Here is a 16,039-nt window from a genome sequence, read left to right as displayed (position 1 = left end):
TATATTGTTGTTAAGTGGCATCAAGTAGGTTCTGATTCATGCAATTTTGTATAGGGTTTCCAAAGTTATAAATCTTTGTGGGAGCAGAAAACCTTAGATAACTTCCATGGAGCCACTGTTAGAGGCTCAAAGCAATGATCTTGCAGTTGTCATTCCAATTCTTATTGGATTACAAACTGAGCTGCTAACCTAAAGGTCAGCAGTTAGAATCTACTACCAGCTGCTCTGAGGGAGAAAGATGAGGTTTTCAGCTCCCATTAAAATGTATAGCCTTTAAACCCTATACAGGTTCGCTGTGAGTCAGAAAAGACTTTAGAACACACAACAACAACATACACACACACACACACACACATATATATATACATACATACGTTTATCTGTGGAAGCATGGAGACTTTGTAGGATCAAAACTGGACTGCTAAATGCAATGTAAGTGCTTTGAGTCCACCACTTGTTTCCTGGGAGAAATCTGAGGCTTTCTGCTCCCACAAAGATTTACATATGTTCATATATAGCCCTGGAGTCCTGGTGTGGTGCTGTGAGTAATGCACTGGACTGCAATGTCAGTTTGAACTGCAAGGTCAGCGGTTCAAGCTTACCACCTCAGAAACGCTATACAGGGTTGCTATGAGTCGTAACTGACTCTATGGTACTTACCAACAATAACTAATATAGCCCTGCTGTTGCGCTATAGTATAAGCACTGGACTGGTAACTGCAAAGTCAGAGGTTTAAACCCACTGGCTGCTCTTAGGAAACCCTATACAAGATCACTATGAGTATAACTGATTAGATGGCAAATTCTTGTTAAGTGCAGTAGTATCAGTTCTGACTCATAGCAACTGTGTGTGGGGTTTCCAAGAAGCAGACTGTGGGTTTCAACTGCCAGTCTTATGATTTGCAGTCCTACAGTGCTACATTAGAGCTCTTCCTATATATGTGGTGGTGGTGTGTCGTGGAATCAGGTCCAACTCATAACAACCCTGTAAAGGGTTTCCAAAGACAGCTGTTGGGTTTGAACTGTCGACATTGTGTTCAAACTAACCTTGTTGTTCAAACTGACCTTGCAGTACAGTGAGTATCCTTCAACCAGGATGATATATATATATATATATATCAGAGAGAGAGAGTCCTGGTGTGGTACTGTGGGTTAATATGTTAATGTGCTGGGTCGCAAAATCAGGTCCAATACATAACAACCCTGTAAAGGGTTTCCAAAGACAGCTGTTGGGTTTGAACTGTCGACATTGTGTTCAAACTAAACTTGTTGTTCAAACTGACCTTGCAGTACAGTGAGTATCCTTCAACCAGGATGATATATATATATATATATATCAGAGAGAGAGAGTCCTGGTGTGGTACTGTGGGTTAATATGTTAATGTGCTGGGTTGCAAAATCAGCTGGATTAGCAAGATTAGTGGTTCAAGCTTGCCAGCCACTCCTTGGGGACCCTATACAGGGTGGTTATGAGTCAGAACCGACTCGATGGCATTTAAGGGAAAACAACAACATACATGTATATATAATATTTTCTTATACTGTTTCTTTAGTAAACAAGTGATTGACTTCACTCAACATCTTCTCAAATGCATATTATCGTAATTTGTAATATTTGTAATTATACTGACAATTTTGATATGTACATTTAGACTTTCAATGAAATTTTTTAAAATAAACTGAAAAAATTTTCTCACTTTTATTCAATCAAAATAAATTTGCATTTGGAAAACTATTTCCAATCAGATTTCAATTTACAGTATTTTAAAAAGAGTGTGTAATTCAAGTGCATGAAAATTTTTGATTTCACCCTGAACCAAAGCATCCCATTTAACAGTATATGGTGCTGTTAATGTATTTATTTATATTTAAAATGCTTCTAAGAAGATAGCACAGTGGAGAATGCCCATAAGATTCAGAGTGTGGTTTCTAGGATAACTTAATTTGTTAAAACCTCATTAATGTTTTATTTTATCCTGTATATGTTTGAGATTTATAAATTTATAAATTTTGAAAACTGATTTTCTTGATGTGTTCTGAAAAACGGGACTCACATACAAGACACTAGAGATAAATGAAACACGCTAATCTACAACAAGACGCTTAGTCACTGACTGAAATGTACTGTTGTTAAGTGCCCTCAAGTCAGTTCCGACTCATGTTATTGTTGTTGTGAAGTGCCATCGAGTTGATTCTGACCCATAGCGACCCTGCATAGGGTTTCCAAGGAGCGACTGGTGAGCTCGAACCACCGAGCTAGTAGTTCAAATGACTTTGCTGTCTGGCGCATTAACCCACAGCGCCACACCAGTACCCCATAGGGACCCTGTATAGGGTTTCCGAGGAGCACCTGGTGCATTTGAATAGCTGATCTTAAGGTTCAAACCAACCTTGCAGTCTAGAGCATTATTAACCTGCAACGCCACACTAGGACTTCATGAATTGATAAAATATTTCTACTTAGAGTAATATCATGAAATTCTGTGTGTGTTACCTATTCATGCTTCTTCTCCTAATTCCAAACACTGAGAAGCTCTTCCTGGATGAAGTTTCCATTCATGCCTATTTTTCCTTTAGTTTTTTTTTTTCTTGCTGTATCACTAATTTAATCATGAAAATATGCATAAGGGATAAATTACTCTTAAACCTATGTGCCCTTCATTTCAGTGTATTTAAAAGACACTAAAAAAGAATCAAAGTACCTTTTTCCTAAAAGAACTACCAATTTAAAATGGACTTTCACTGCTATGAGGAACAGCTTCTGATTTGGAAGAAACATTTTTTTTTACAATAAAAAGAGAAGTTTTCTTCAGAGTCATTTGCCACAGCAATTCAGGATTTTAGAACAGTGGGGGGAGGGGGGAGAGGGGAAACAAACCCAAACCCAAACCCTGATATCTTGAAGTTCCTAATTAGATAATCAGATATTTTATAAGAGTATAAGTAAGGTCAATAAGGTAGAAACAGCTGGAATATTTTATTATTTTACAAATAACCTTCTAAATAGACATGCACTTCAAAATTAGTTTGAGCTGCTAAAGTAATCATGTTCTATTAAGAGCCGCTCTAAAATAACTATATTCTTTCAGTTTAAAAATGCTTGTTTTATCATCTTTAAAACTCACTTGTGACTTCTACTATTTTATGAAATGTGATACTCTAGAATAACTGACTAAATTTATTTTACATTAATTGCTGAGAAATCACTTTATATTAATTGCCAAGAAGTGTCAAAAAACAAACTAGAGCTTCTGTTAAAATTAAAAGAGTTTATTGAAGGTGCAAAACTATCTAGGATCAGTCAGCACTTTATAAGGATTCACCAAAGTACATCAATGAGAGGAAATTTTCACAGAGCTTAAATACAGAGAATCCAGGAACTTACAAGATGAAAGTTCTGATTGGATGATATTTACAAAAGCATATTTTAACACACTACACAATGACAAGACCTCTGAAACTAAATTTTAGTAATCATACAGTTTAGTCATTTAACAGTTTATTATTATGGATTATTTTCCGGGCCAGGACAGCCTGAGCAAATGTTCTCTGGAGCACACGGTGAGATTAAGAGGGAAGGAAGGGCCTTTAGGCTTTCTGACATATGTTGATTTGCTAACTTTTGAAAGGCTTTCAAAAATCAGGTCAGAATAAACAACAAAAAAACAGTAACAAAATGGAGACTGACCTGCATCTTTGACAGAAACCTTTCTTTAAAACCAAGCAACTAGTTCTTTTGAGTTCCTTCACCGAAGTGAAAAAAAACAAAAAACAACAAAAAAAAAACAGTATCTGATTGTGTCCTTCCAAAGAAATAAGGGAGGAATACTAAGATAACTTTAGTTTCTGGCAGGATGGCTATCTGGAGAGCAATGAACAAGGGTGAAGCTCTGACAAATAGCCTTTGTGTGGCTCTGGGGGTTAATGCTCTAGGCTGCAAAGCCTTTAGAACTGCAAGATTGGCAGTTCAAGCTCACCAGCTGCTCCTCAAAAACCCCATACAAGGTCGCTATGGGTCTGAACTGATTCCATGGCATTTAACAACAGCCAACACCTGGGAGCATAGTGGTTATGAGTCGGACTGCCAATATCAAGATAAGCAGTTTGAAACTTTCAGCCGTCCCGCTGGAGAAAAATGCGGCTTTCTGCTTTAGTAAAGATTTCCAGCCTTGGAAACCTTATACAGGGTCGTTATGAATTGGAACCGACTCCCCAGAACGCTACCACCAGACAAGGAGACGCTGTGGGTTAATGTGCTGGACTGCAAAGTCAGTTTGAACTGCAATGTCTGCCGTTCAAGTTCACCAGCTGCTCCTAGGAAACCTTATGAAGGGTTACTATGGGTCGGAACTGACTTTTTGGCACTTAACAACAACAACAGACAAGGAAAACAATTGGTACCATGGTTACCAGCTTGTGTGCTGACCAAAAGATCAAGAGATTTGAATCCAACAGCCACTTTGTTAAAGAAAAAGACCTAGCAATTACCATAAAAATTATAGACTTACAAAACCATTTGGGGCAGTTCTACTCTCTTACATGGGGTCACTATGAGTTTAAGTCAACTAAACAGCACACTACAACAATAGCCCTTCCCACAACATATTAACACTTGCATACATGTACTGTTTACCTGCAATGTGACCACGTTGGGCTACAATATATTTGAAAAACATTTTAGAATTTTACGAAAATGTTTTTAAGAGGCAATAAAGAAACCTGATTATCTTGCATTTAGCAAAGCATAAGCAAATAAAATAAAAATGAACAAACTGCAAAACAAAAGAAAAAATTCTTCAAGGTGAGAAATAAATGATAGTCTTTAATTAAACACCTACAGTCCATTTTCAATAGAGTCACAATAATATAGCTTTTGAAAGATTTACTTCAGACAAAAGAAAGAGAGCTAGAGATGACAATCTGAAATTAAAGATTTAATATAAAGTGAAGTTATTTTGGAGTATATGGACAAAGCAAAATAAATTTTGGCTCTGTAAACAATAATAATATATTCTGTATTTTTAAGAGACACATGATTCAAGTAAAAAGGTATATATGTAATTTGGGATAGAAGTATCAAATTTAATTTCTTAAGATCCTTATGTATTTTAGAATTAGAAAAATATTAAGTAACTTTTCTAATTCTAAAATTCGTAAGGATTTTAAAAGAAATTGGTTTAGTGTTGCTGTTGTTCTTAAGTACCATTGATTCAGTTGTGACGCATCATGACCCTGTATATGGTTTCCAAGGAGTGGCTGGTGAGCTTGAACCACTGATCCTATGGTTCAAACTGACTATGCACTTCAGTGCATTATCCCACATCACTACACCAGGACTCCAAATTATATCTATATTTAAATAATTTGGCTAAACATTTAAAATAATAGTCATAATTATCATAATTTCAAGTGGAGACAAATGGGACAAAATGGAATAAGATAAATAATTATTGTTAAAATGAGCCTAATCAGAGTCCAAAAAGTATAATTGATGAATGACTTAAAAAGAATCTTCCAGTAAACTAATGTGGCACTGGAGGCACTCTCTCATCTATACCAAGAAATTTGGAAGACAGCTACCTGGCCAATTGACTGGAAGACAATCGTATTTTTGCCAATTCCAAAGACAGGTGACCCAGTGGAATGCAGAATTCATCAGACAATATCATTGACGTCTTGCGTGAGTAAAGTATTACCAAAGATAATACGAAAACGACTGCAACCATACACTGACAGGGAACTTCTATAGGTTCAAGTCAGAATCAGAAGAGGATATGGAATGAGATATATCATTGCTGACACCAGACGGATCTTGGCTGAAAGTAGAGAATACCAGAAAGATGCTTACCTGTGCTTTAATTGGCAATACAAGGTTTTTGATTGTGTGGATCATGACAAACTATGGACATCATTGTGGAGATTGAGTATTCCTGAACATTTAATTGTGCTCTTGAGGAATCTGTACATGGACCAAGAGGCTATTCTGTTCCTTTCAAACAGACCAAGGTAACACCAAATGGTTTAAAATTAGGAAAAATGAGTACCAGAGTTGTATCTTTCACGATACACTGGTAGCATAGTGATTATGAGTTGGGCTGCTAACCTCAAGGTCAGCAGTTCGACACTACCAGCTATTCCATGGTAGAAAGATGAGGCGTTCTGCTCCCGTAGAGATTTACAGCCTCCGAATCCCTGTACAGGGTCACTATGAGTTGGAACCAACTCCACGGCACACTACTACTATTCAATCTATATGCTGAGCAAATAATTCAAAATGCTGGGTTATATGAAGAAGAACATGGATGGCATCAGGACTGGAGGAGAACTCATTAACAACCTGTCAGATGATACAATCTTGTTGTTGAAAAAGAAAAAGACTTAAAATACTTATTGATAAAGATCAAAGGCCACAGCCTTCAATATTGGTTGCATCTCAATTTTAAGAAAACAAAAATCCTCATTGCTGGACCAATAAATAACATCTATATAAATGGGTAAAAGGAAGTTGTCAAAGACTTCATTTTGCTCAGGTCAACCATCAACACTCATGGAAGCAGCAGTCTAGAAATCAAAAGATGGATTGTATTAGGCAAATCTGCTGCACAAGACCTCTTTAAAGTGTTGAAGAGCAAAGATGTCAGCTTGAGGACATGCCTGACCTAAGCCATGGTATTTTCAATTACCTCAGATGCATGTGAAAGATGGACAGTGAATAAGGAAGACCATAGAATTGATGCATTTGGATTTTGGTGTTGGAGGAGAATATTCAAATTACCATAAATTGCCAAAAGAATATATAAATATGTGTTGGAGGAAGTACAGCCACAATGCTTCTTAGAAGCCAGGATGACCAGACTTCGTGTCTCATATTTTTGACATATTATCAGGAGAGACCAGTCACTAATGGATTTGAACTGCCAATTTTATGGTTAGCTACTCAGTGCTTATTCTGAAATGCCACACCAGGACTCCAAAATGGCTACATTAATTTGCATTCCTGCTAGCAATATGTGAGAGGACTACTTGCTCATTATCTTCACCAGTTCAGTTCACCAGCACTAAGAATTTTCAGTATTGTGTGTATTGGCCATTTACGTATGCACTGTGGCCACAATTTGCATTTTTGTGTTATTGCTTTTTTAACCTAATGACAAATCATGGTGCCCTGGTGGTACTGTGTATTTAGCATTGGGCTGCTAGCTGCAAGGTCAGCTGTTGAAACCCACCAGCTGCTCCATGGAAGAAAAATGAGGCTGTCAGTTCCTTTAAAGATGTATATAGTCTCAGAAATTCTCAGGAACAGTGCTACTCTGTCCTATATCATCTCAGTGAGTTAGAACTGACTCATTGGCAGTGAGTTTGTGAGTTTGTCTTTTTTTTAATGACAAATAGGGTCACTATAAGATAGAAATGAAATCAATGGAAAAGGATTTAAAGGATAATGACAAATTGTGTTGAAAATGTTTTCATCTGCTTATTTGCCATCTGTATTATCTTCTTTAGCAAAATATCTGTTCAAATATTTTGACTTCTCTTGGCTATTCTGACATGTTTTTTTCATTTTTTGTCTTTCTGTTTAAATAATGTTGATTGCTCTATCTTTACTAACTCAGCTGTGTCCTGATAATGGATGAGCTAATCAAAGGAATTTTTATCTATGGCACTGGGTTTTTTTGTTTCTAAGTTTTTTACTTGATGCTATTTAATAGTTTTCATTTATGTACAAATTCCCTATCTGTCCATGCATGCATTTTCTCCATTTTTCCGTAATATTTTTTGACATATTGATCATACTTATTTTAAAGACAACTGTTACTTCATTTGTTATTTTATATGAAATCAGTTACTTTTTACTTTGGAATATAAGCTAGAAATGTTTGAAGGAAGTGGTTTCCTTGAACCTCAATTAAGTCAGCAGTATTCCCAAGCTTTAAAATATTTAAACAAGTAACTAGTTTAACCATACAATCTTTGTTGCTTAACACCCACAATTGTTGTTGTTATTGTTAGATATGATCAAGTCAATACTGACTCACAGTGGCCCCATACACAATGGGATGAAACACTGCCTGGTGTTGGGCCAATCACACAATCTTTGCTCTGTTTGAGCCCATTGCTGCCATTGTGCCAATTGTCTTGTTGGGGGTATTCCTATTTTTCAGTGACCTTCTGCTTTACCAGACATGATATCCTTCTTCAGGAACTGGTCATTATGATAACATTGTGAAACAGGAAGTCTGTCCATCCAGGTTTCCAAAGAGCAGTCTAGTTGAACTTCTGACACAGATTGCTTTGTTCTTGTTACTTTTAATATTCCCCTCCATCATCATAGCTCAAATATATCAGTTCTTCTATGGTCTTCCTTATTCACTATCCAACTTTCACATGCATATGAAGTTGTTAAAAATACCATGGCTTGGGTCAGGCAAATCTTAGACCTCAAACTGGCTTCTTTGATCTTGAACACTTTAAAGAGTTCTTGTGCAGCAGATTAGACTAATGCAATACATCATTCAAATTCTTTTTTTTTCTTTCTTTCTTTCTAATATCTTATTGTGAATTATGTGATAGTTTACATGGGAGAACATTAGCTTTACATTCATCCTATTGTATATCATTTCATTGCCATGGTTACAATCCACTCCATGCATCATCAACCAACCAAAAGGTATACCCTGCAAGCCTTGGTCATCAGTACGCAGCCCCTCTCCCTCTCTGTGTCTAAAGTCCCCAGCAGCTCCATCTCTCCACATCATAGTCTCTGTCTCCATCTCAGGCATCACTGCTTCTCTGGGTAGGGTCCCACTCTCCACTCTTCTCCCTTGATGGTCCCAGGGACCTCCACTTCTAAGCTGAAAAGTTAATCACTCCCCTCATTGCTACAAAATGTCTACTTTTACAATTACAGTCTCACAATCAGTCCTGATAGTAATTATTCACTATTGTGCCCCATGATTGCTATCCCCATCTCCCTTCATCAGGCTTTACTCCATTCATGTCATCATGGCCAACTCTAGTTTGAGGAGGCAGCTCTTCCCCAGTCATATTTTGAGTGCCTCCCAACCTGAAGGGCTCATTTTCTGACAGTATATCTAACAACATTCTGGTGCTCTTCATAATGTTTCAATATTCAATATTCTGGTACTGACAGTGTTCCACTTCTATTCATAAGGTTTTTAGTAGCTAAACATTCAGAAGTATTCACTGTCTCCTTCTTCCTAATAAGTCTTAGTCTGGAAGCTCAGCTGAAACCTATTCACTGTGTATAACCTTCTGGTATTTACAATACCAGTGGCATAGCTTCCAGCATCACAGCAACACCCAAACCACCACAGTACAACAAACTGACAGACAAGTCATAGAACATCCACAAACTGTTCTGTCAAATAGAATGTTAAATGATTTTGAAACAGTGTGAACATGCCTAAATCATTAGCAACAGCGTTCACTGATTTTCCATCTCTGTGTTGTTAATCACCTTTTGTATCATTTCCAAATTGCCACTTCTCATTGCCTCTAGTTATTGCTATCACTTATACTGGTTTTACTGTGTTTTGGAGCCATGATGCACTTTATAATAATATTTTCAAAAGAAACTTAAACAGAAAGCTAACACTACATACAACTACATACTGAAGAAATGCATAATACATGAACTTGCATGCTGCTGCCTAAGAATTAAAGCATACACAGTAAACCTTTTACTTGTAATTCAGGAAAGTTTGCATTAAAATAATGATAGAAATCACAGTACAGTACATATAGAATCTAGTAACAAAGGCATTTGTTCTGACTATGAAGATATTTGTATTTTAGGTTCTGTATGTACTGAGTCATTGTATACCTGCCTGTATATCAGATACACCTGTTTCCTGTGGGAAACTATTGTGCACTTTACATACAGTTACAGCCATTGAATCCTGCTCCCCAATTGGAATTTCTGAACTTTATTTAACCTATGAGACCATGGCTGTTGCCTGAACAGACATTACACAGTGCATGACTGTGTTTGGAATGGGTTTTATGGGTATAAATAATCACTACGCTGTATTCTCATCAGAACATCATGAAAACACTTTAATAATTAAGGCGACCACTTACTATTATCCATTTCAACTATGTGGCTGACATACAATCATGTCGTTTGTATAATGGCTCGCACTGTAACTCTCACTAAGTATAGACAATAGATTGTTGTTTCTGTTGTTAGTGCCATCGAGTAGGTTCCAACTCCTGGTGACACTGAAGTTTCCAAAGATCAGATGGTAGGTTTTAACTGCTGACCTTGTGATTTGCAGTCCAGCACTGAACCTACAGAGCCACCAAAATAGAGTATATCCCTTCATTATCCAGAGAAGAAAATTAAAAACTCAACATAACATTGTTCCAAGTAGCTACTCTAGGAGTTGTTAACTGTCTGAGACTTTGTTAATTATTTATCTAAAAATGTTATCAAGGCAGAAATTAAATGGATGGGATCTAAAGTATAAACTGGAATGTATGCTAGCTAATTTATTTATAATCACTTATGGCAAAGTTCTAGTAAAGATAATTGTAATAAGTGGACTGATTATAATTTGGATATGTGAACAACAGGAAATCAGTGATAAAAAATTAGAAGATAGTGGGACATCCTTAAAATAAAGAGGAGGAAATATTAGAAGTAATTATTTTAAAGGTGCATTAAACTATCACAGACATTGAAAATAAGCAGTGTTAAAAAGTAAGATAATTCTCTTTATTGTCTGAGATGCTTAGAAATTTAAGTTAATTAAAGTAGGTATTAATTCATAGTTTTAGTAATTTGCCTGTAAAGTGATGTTACAGACAGCGTTTTAAAAGATCATGGTTTGGGAACTAAAAGCATATATTCTCAAATTTCAGTTGTGCCCTTTGTTAATTTATCTGTATGACATTGAGCCAGTTATTTAAATGCTTAAACATAAGTTTCATCATTTTTTAAAAAGGCCATAATATCAGTCTTTTCAGCCCTAGGTTATTTGTGAAACTAAATAGGATATTACATTCATGTAAAGTACCTTGTTCAATATTCATCTCTTCATAATTACTCAATTAATGCTATAACCCAACCCAAAATGGTATGGTGGAATGCAGAAAAAATTATATTCATAGAACTCATAATTTAAAAGGTATTGAAAACATTAACTCCAAAATGCCAATATGAAAGCTTTGCATGCATTTTAATAACTCTGAGAATGCAAAGGTACAGCTTTGGATCACTAGTATTTCCCTCTAATTGTTGTTATTAAGTGCTGGCTTATAGTAGGTCTGGCTCATAGTGACTCTTTTTAATGCTTTTGAGGCTGTGCAACTTTGATGAAGTGGAAAGCCATATATTTCTCCCACGGAGCAGCTGGTGAGCCCAAAATGCCAAACTTGTGTTTACCAATGTAGAGCTTATCCTACAGAGCCACAGCACTCAAAATGTCTAATTAGAGCTCTAATATAATGTTTCTCTATTCTACAAATAGCAAACATGAACTATTTTTATTTGAAGAATGAGGAATAAACTCATAATTAAACTAATTGTAAGAAATATCAGGAGTCTTGTTGGTGCAGTCATTACATGCTGAGCTCTAACTGAAAGATTTGTAGTTTGAACCTAGCAGCCCCTCTGAGGGAGCAAGATGCAGCCGTCTACTGGTATAAATATTTATAGCTTTGGAAACTCTGTAGTGCAGTACTACTCTACCCTATAGGGTCTGTGAGCCAGACTGACTCTCCAGCATTGAAGTTAAGGACTATGTGTAAAATTTCAGAGTCCTCAAATTCTAACCCATGTGTAATGAAAGATATAGAGCAAAATATGACATGGTATTTGAGATAATACTGTTGCTTTAAATACTAGTTTTGTCAGTATATTTCAAATGTACTTCAGACTGACTTAATTTATAATTACTGATTATTATACAAATTCATCTATAATTATTATAATTACCTTTTTTGGGGGGGGGTAATTAAGGTCCCAATTAATGGCTAAGATTGGCTTGCTCCCAATTTTTTGAATTGAGACTAAAGAAAGGGGCCTGAGAGGAGAAATCTCAAAATGGCGTCTAAGACCACAAGAGCTTCCTTCAGGGTGAAATAATGAAGGTTCTGAAAAACACGGGTAATAATTCCAATAAAGTCACAACCAAATCATAGTTACTTCTATGTGTTATAACATGGATATTTTTAAAAAACAATTTCCTGTTTTCTGTCTGTTCTGTGCATTACTTGGGAAGTGCTGATTGACTGTTGCTGCTAAGTGTCATCAAGTCACTTCCTTCTCATGGCTGCCATGTATAGGGTCTCCAGGGAACTTCTGGTGGGTTTCCACTATCAACCTTGTGATTAGTCGTCTAGTGCTTATACTACAGCACTACACTAAGACTCTTGATGGACTATTTTGTGATATTTTCCCATTTCATTTCTGATGTTGACATTTTAAGGCTAAGTTACTGACCTTCTCAACTCTTTTTTTTTTTTTTTTTTTCCAATAGCACTTAATGACATACTAGAATTATTCCTACTATTATTATAATTATTACTGTTGCAGTTATTTCTTTCAGATGCAGTTTTCTTCAAAATCTAGAATTCCCAATAATGGAATTTAAGTCTTTCAGATTTACTCTGTTTTTATAAATATACTTTAGATATGCTTTCTAGTATGCACCTGGCCACATGAAAGACACCATTTTTAAAAATAATTCATCAAAGTTTCTCAAACTTTTTTTTTTTTAACCAAGTTTTTAATTTTCAGCAACAATACTAAAGTGAAGAATGAACATAAATTAAGCATGCATTACACTTCACTCTTTTGGGCAAGCTATTCCTAGTGACCTTACTTTCAGAAATATCTGAAAAAAGAGCACCGTTCAAATTCAGAAGAGACATTTCATAGCTCTGGATTTAATGGGGGAAACAGTCTTCCCCGTAGTTATTTATTTTAAAGCTCATTTTGTGAGTAGAGAAAGTAATAAAGCTGATCACAAATTCACCACTAACCAAATAATTCATAGAAACAGGAAGACATACTTGCATATTTTTTAGAATTCAATTAAACCAAAGTGGATTTCATTACATTACTATAAGTAGAAATCATATGTCAGTTTCTTAAAAGGAATTTACTCTGATCACACCAGAGTGTCCATCCAAAATGCAGACTGATCTGTATTCAAAACTTTTTATTAATTAATATAAATAACATATGTATATTGTTGATATAAACTTAGAAGATACACAAAACAGATTAGCTGCCAATTTATATTTCATCAGCTTACTGAAAAAATTATAGTCCATGTTTGAGTTTAAGGTTAATGAAATACATTATTATGAGTCCTTATTTAAAAAACAAAAATAAAAACCCACAAGAATAACACAGCTAGGAATCTACTATTCTTACTAATAAAAAATGTTATTTGCTGTATATTCACTCTATTTAGAGAAATCAACTCACAAATATCATCAACATACATTTAGCCAAAGTTTCTCAGAGACATCAAACAAACCACACTGAGTGTATAACTTCATGCTATTAATTGGAAGAAGAGACATATCCTGTTTCATGTAAATGTAATGTCATGCAATCATACTTAGAATCCAAGTTAATTGCCAAGAAGGACTAACATTTTAACCATAGAATACAAAGTTGAATTATGTAAGTTTGAAAGTGAGTTTTGATTCCATTGTTGTTGTTGTTAGATGCCATTGAGTTGGTATCGACTCATAGTGACCTTATGCACAGAAGAATGAAATTCTGCCCGATACTGGGCCAACCTCACTACTATTGCCATGCTTGAGTCCATCAATGCTGCCACCTGGCCAATCCATCTCATTAGGGGGCTTCCTCTTTTTCTCTGACCCTCCACCTTACCAAACATGATATCCTTTTCCAGAGACTGGTCCTTCCTGACAATATGTCCGAAGTATGAGAGACAAAGTTTGTCCATCTTGGCCTTCAAGGAGCACTCACTCTGCACTTCTTCCAAAATGGATCTATTGGTTCTTTTGGCAGCCCATGGCACTTTCAATATTCTCCTCCAGCACCATAATTCGAAAGCATCAATTCTTCTACGGTCTTCCTTATTCACTGTCCAGCTGTCACATGCATATGAGATTATTAAAAATACCATGGCTTGGATCAGGCACACCTTAGTTAGTCTTCAAGCTGACATCTTTGCTCTTCAACACTTTAAAAAGGTCTTGTGCAGAAGATTTGCCTAAGGCAATACATCGTTTGATTTCTTGACTGCTGCTTCCTTGAGTGTTGATAGTTGATCCAAGAAGAATGAATTTTACCTATAGAAACTGTTTATTACACAAAATTGTAAGTGAGAATTGGGTACTAAGCATTTGAATTTGCAAATAAAGTTGTAGGTCAGAATGAGTAAGTGCTGTCCCTAATGTTACATAGTTATTAAAAACCCTTACTTTCAGAATGTAGAGTGCAATAGCTAGGATATCAGCCCTTATAGTCCCCTGCTGGTCAACATTCTCTAATCTGATAACATGAGTAACTTTAATTTAGTTATGATGAATTATTGAAATTAAATGATCTATGGTTAATTCTGTCCATTTCATATTCTCCATTGAAAGCAAAATGATAAGAATGAACTTTCTATATTCAATATTTAATTTCCAGATGACTATAGACCTTTTTATGGAGTCCTGGTGTGACTCTGTGGGTTAATGTGCCAGACTGCAAAGCCGCTTGAACTGCAAGGTCATCGGTTCAAGCTCACCAGCTGCTCCTCGGAAAGACAGTACAGGGTCACTATGGGTCAGAATCCACTCGACAGTTTCCAAGGAGTGGCTGATAGGTTGGAATGGCAAACCTTGTGCTTAGCAATCCAGTGCTTATCCTACAACACCACACCAGGACACCGTAATAAATGTTGTTGGGAGGTGCTATTGAGTCAATTCCAACCTATAGTGACTCTATGAAAACAGAAAGAAACACTGCTGGGTCCTGTACCAATTTTCCCGTCGCCAAAAAGCTAATAACCTAAAGATTTAGAGTAGTCGTGTCAAGTATAAGTCTGATAATCTTTTGCTGTAAAATATTACAACCAAGAAGACTATACACAGCAGTTCTAGTCAGTAACATATGGGTTATATATATGTTATATAGATAAGATGATTATGGGAGAGTTTATAATTCAGTCCATCTCTAGAATTTTATGAATTTTATGAATTTCTACTGAGAAGATATGGTGATTAAAGAGAGAAATGTTGTTGTTGATTTTAAGTACTGTCAAATTTTTAAGTTTTTAAGTATTGCCTCATGTTGTTAAGTGCTGTCAGGTTGGTTCTGAATCATAGCAATCCTCTATAGGGTTTCTTAGGAGCGGCTGCTGAACTTGAACTACCTACCTTGCAGTTCAAACTGACTTTGCAGTCCAGCGCGTTAACCCACAGCACCACATCAGGACTCCTGTGCATCCTACTAACCTTGTGTATAGTTGTATATAGTAAAAGGCTTTAAATCTTTGAGAAAGCAGAAAACTTTATTTTTTTCCTGTGGAGCAGCTGGTAGGCTCAAATTGCTGCCCTTGTGGTTCACAGTCCAGGGATTATTGTATGGAGCCACTGCACTACACAAAAGAGAAATAGTCAATGTAATAATATCTGGTGAAACATACGTACAGAATAAAACTTGATATTCAACAGTATGGAGTCATTTCATTCATAATTTTAAGATTGGGGGCATTTTGTGTTAATGATATTCTTGAGCAACAAAGAGATCAAAATATGTTTATTAGATTTTGCTGAACATACATGTTATAAAGTTAGAGGTGAAATGCAGCTGAATTCTGGGCAAAGCAAGAAAGATGTATGAGAGACAATATTAAAAGCTTGCAACCAAGAATAATGTCAATGGATGCAAATTGGAGTATTTATGACTGTAATATTCCCTGACTTTACAAGGATCTTACATAAAATATTAAGAAACATACAGAACAATTTTATACAGATGATACTCTATGTGAATTCTCTACTATGTACATAACAATGAAACTGTGAAATACATTGGAAA

The sequence above is a fragment of the Chrysochloris asiatica genome, unplaced genomic scaffold (assembly GCF_000296735.1).
Source record: "Chrysochloris asiatica unplaced genomic scaffold, ChrAsi1.0 scaffold00022, whole genome shotgun sequence".
Lineage (NCBI taxonomy): Eukaryota > Metazoa > Chordata > Mammalia > Afrosoricida > Chrysochloridae > Chrysochloris > Chrysochloris asiatica.
Note: the sequence above shows the minus strand (reverse complement) of the source record.